The sequence below is a fragment of the Paralichthys olivaceus genome, chromosome 21 (assembly GCF_024713975.1).
Source record: "Paralichthys olivaceus isolate ysfri-2021 chromosome 21, ASM2471397v2, whole genome shotgun sequence".
NCBI classification, from domain to species: domain Eukaryota; kingdom Metazoa; phylum Chordata; class Actinopteri; order Pleuronectiformes; family Paralichthyidae; genus Paralichthys; species Paralichthys olivaceus.
Genome location: NC_091113.1, coordinates 19,731,564 through 19,735,388, shown reverse-complemented (window position 1 = coordinate 19,735,388; position 3,825 = coordinate 19,731,564). Strand labels below are relative to the sequence as shown.

At 39.0% G+C, this 3,825-nt stretch overlaps 1 long non-coding RNA gene across 1 annotated transcript; it reads left to right on the top strand.

The window, feature by feature from the left end:
• Nucleotides 1-595: 595 nt before the first annotated feature.
• LOC138406076 (uncharacterized) lies at nucleotides 596-2,399 on the top strand. Its single transcript, XR_011239739.1, has 2 exons — nucleotides 596-853; nucleotides 1,874-2,399. It is a non-coding gene; the product is annotated as an uncharacterized lncRNA (long non-coding RNA).
• Nucleotides 2,400-3,825: the final 1,426 nt, after the last annotated feature.

The following is a 3,825-nucleotide window of genomic DNA, read 5'->3' as shown; positions in this document are numbered from 1 at the left end:
GCCAGTTCCCAATCAGTATGTGATGCATGTTCCGGCACATGTTAATGACATTGTTACTCCCTACCTTGACGAGTGTGCTGGCCTCAATCAAGGAGGCATTCTGGACCAGCACCATGGTTAGGATCTGGTTAGAATTTTTAGAGTTAAGGAATAAATGATAAAATTATAAAATAAAACTAATTTTACTGTTCATGTTTACCTGCCCCACTTAAGATGTCACAATAGTTCCATAATCTTAAATTGTTGACAACAATGTTAGAAATGATGAGGAAATGTGAAAAAAAGGTGAATGAAACTTGTTACAACAAACAGGCATTACCATTATTTATGTTCTTTCTTTTTCTTTTCTTTTTGCTGCGTCATTGGCTGAGGAATGCTCAGTGCTTCTTTTGATGTTAATATACCCTCTTATTTAGAGTCAGTTGTTTTGCTTTATCCTCTTACAGTTTTTTTCTGAAACAGGATTAATCAGGTTTATCAGCTGAGGTCATCTCAGCTCAGACTGGCAAGCCCTTTATCCCATCATAAAGGTACAGTGTGTTCTCACTTCCTTTGAAAAGCTCCTTCTGAATTCCCACACATACCTGATGCCCATCCCATATGCCTCAACAAGAACCAGAGTGTGCTGGTGCCCCTGTGTTGCAGTCATGCAACCTGAATCTTTATCTGATACCAATTCATGCTTTCATACCTGGTTTTGGAAATAATGTGCACACACAGTCATGTTCCAACAGGTGAACACCAACACACCAAACATCCCTCCTCTACATTCCTGGGCAAGCTAGGGCGTCATGTCCCAACCCAGTCTATTAAAGTGGAAATTCACTGCCTACACTCTCGACCTCAGTCTTCAGTATGTTGCAGTAAACCATGTGTCAAACCTGTTTTTTTAGGTATATTTCTGACCATAAGGACAAATCATGTGCAATTGTTTGGCCTCAGCACAGAACATTCAGTACATGAACAATGTAGTCTCACTCTAGAAATGACTCTTCCAGTGATCTGTTGTCGTTCATACTGCATTGGCCGGAACAGGATAGTACAAGTACATTTTTATATTACAGGATAGGCTGTGTGTGTGTGTAAAACCCATTAGTGCTACTTAATTGTTGGCATTCTACCTACAGCACACAGAAAGTATGATAAATAGTAGAAAATAACAGGGTGGAAGTAGAAAAGGCTGAAGGAGTGCTGTTCAGTGTCTAAAGTGGATATTTTGCAAACAATAGCTGCATGTTTGGTGGATATTTCTACCAAATACAATCACATGCACATTGGATATTGTAAAAAAAAATGCAATCTTAGCATTAGCTAAACTTATCGATAACGAAAAAATATCATTTTACTAGTATTAACCAGTTAGCTGTCATTTTTGCTTTTGAACTTCAATAACTAGCTCCACATGAAGCTAGTAAGTTGACTCAAATTATAAAATATGCATGGGAGAGCTAATACAACTTGCTTAGAATTAAATTTCATTGTTTAAAAAAATTTAATTCTTGATGTGGTATAAAAAGGTACAAAAGATTGAGACCAGTTTGAGTGCACAGTACCTTATGATACTGTGAGCTATCAAGGTATTTGCTCATGTATGATGGTTACAGACCAGGATATGGCCAACCCTCAACTCAGACATAATTCTCTGCCTCTGCTCCTGAAAGAGGAGCAAATATTCACACTGTAGTGAATCATCAGTACAGGCAAACAGAAACCTGAGTCAGTTCAGGTGTTTGAAGAAACAACCCAGTGAAAACAAGTTGTCATTCGGTCAAAATCAGCAACATTGTCTCCATTGATGTTCTCTGTTCTTTTCTACAATATGTCTTTTCTGAATCTGTCAAAGTTTGTCAACGTTCTTCCTGGCTGTGTTCAGGTGCAGACAGGAAGCTGGAGCAGTAAACACATGAGAACCCAGCCAGCCAGGAAGGCATCACTCTAACAGCTGAATAATGACAGCGGCTCTTCTTCCTCTGCAGGCTGCGGAGGCTCAACATGGGCCCAAGGATTCTCTGCAACTTTTACAGGTGCACCATTGAGAGTATTCTGACTGGCTGCATCACCGCCTGGTATGGCAGCTGCATCGCCCTGAACTGCAAGGCTCTACAGAGAGTGGTGAAGTCTGCTCAGTGTATTGCCAGGACAGAGCTGCCATCCATGGAGGACCGCTACACTTAGCGGTGTAGGAAGAAGAGCAACCAGATCGTTAAAGACCCCAGCACCCAAACCATTAACTGTCCTGCCTGCTGCCATCTGGCCGACGATTTTTTATATTTTATATTCTATTTTTAGTTGTATTTTTTTCTTGTGTAATTTCTGAGCATGGCTAGAGGGGAGCATTTCATTGCCAGCAACTGCTGAATGTAATTGTTGTGCATATGACAATAAACCCTTGAATCTTAGATCACTTCTGCTTGGACCCACTGTGGGCTAATGGCACAACGGATGTGAGTAAGAAGTTGGTGTGTGGAAATCAACACTTAACAGAAGCATCGTCTCTCCAAAAATAACCTGCCACTGATCTGAAAAGGCTGATTTGTTATATCCCACACAAGTCTTTTATTTTCCAATGGGTCTTTCATGGTCATGACTGTTTAGCGTTCCAAAATATTTAATCAACTTCATCTGTTTCTCGTCATCTTCGGAGCTGAGACTGGATAGTTTCTGAAGCCAGCAAGCTATAAATAAACATGACTTGCATCTTCATTGACCACGTTTAAGTGTTTTTTTCATCTGTGCCATGTGCACAAACCACCAGTAATGTAAATTCCAATGTATCTGTGAAAGTAATTCCACTAATCCAGCTCTTGCTTCATTCCGTCTACAAGACGGGCCTGAGCCGGCTTTACTTCCTGAGGAGGCTCGGGTCCTTCAATGTCTGCAACAAGATGCTGCAGATGTTCTATCAGTCTGTTGTGGCGAGCACCATCTTCTTTGCTGTGGTGTCCTGGGGTGCGGGCATCAGGACAAAGGATGCCAACAGACTGAACAAAATCATAAGGAAAGCAGAGTCTGTGGTTGGCTCTAAGCTTGTCACCATGGAGGAGGTGGTGGAGAACAGGATGCTGGCAAAACTGCTGGCAATCATGGACAATCCCTCTCACCCCCTCCACAAAACACTGGACAAGCTAAAGAGCAGCTTTAGCCACAGGCTCATCCAACCCCGCTGCTCTAAGGAGCGATACAGGAAATCGTTCATTCCAACCGCAATAAGACTCTATAACTCATCTACCTCTGTCAGAGCCACCATCACAGAACTGCACTAATATACCTATCACCCTTGCACCATGTACCCTGTACTACACTACGCCCCATATACTGGAACATTTACTTCTGTGATATGTGTTAATTTAAACCATTTTGATATTACAGACCATTTTATACAACAATATTGTCTTTCGCACACCCAGTCTACATATTCTTACACTGATAGTATATTGTATAGTCAAGTACTTATATTTATACCCTACTATATACTATATATCATATCATATTATATCATACTGTGTATATTCTCTGTATATTCTTCGTATATATAAGTCTATATACACATATTTATACATGTGTACATGTTATTATTATTATATTATTACTACTGCTATTACTATTATTATTATTATATATACTGTTGCTGCCATTATTACTATATACTGCTATTATATTGGTATAATTACTAACTATATAAATATATATTATGTTATATTGTATACTATATATATATATATATATATATATATATATATATATATTTATATACTGTACTACTATTCTTATATACTATCTAACAATAACATTACCATCATATCATCATTACTATTACCATCATAT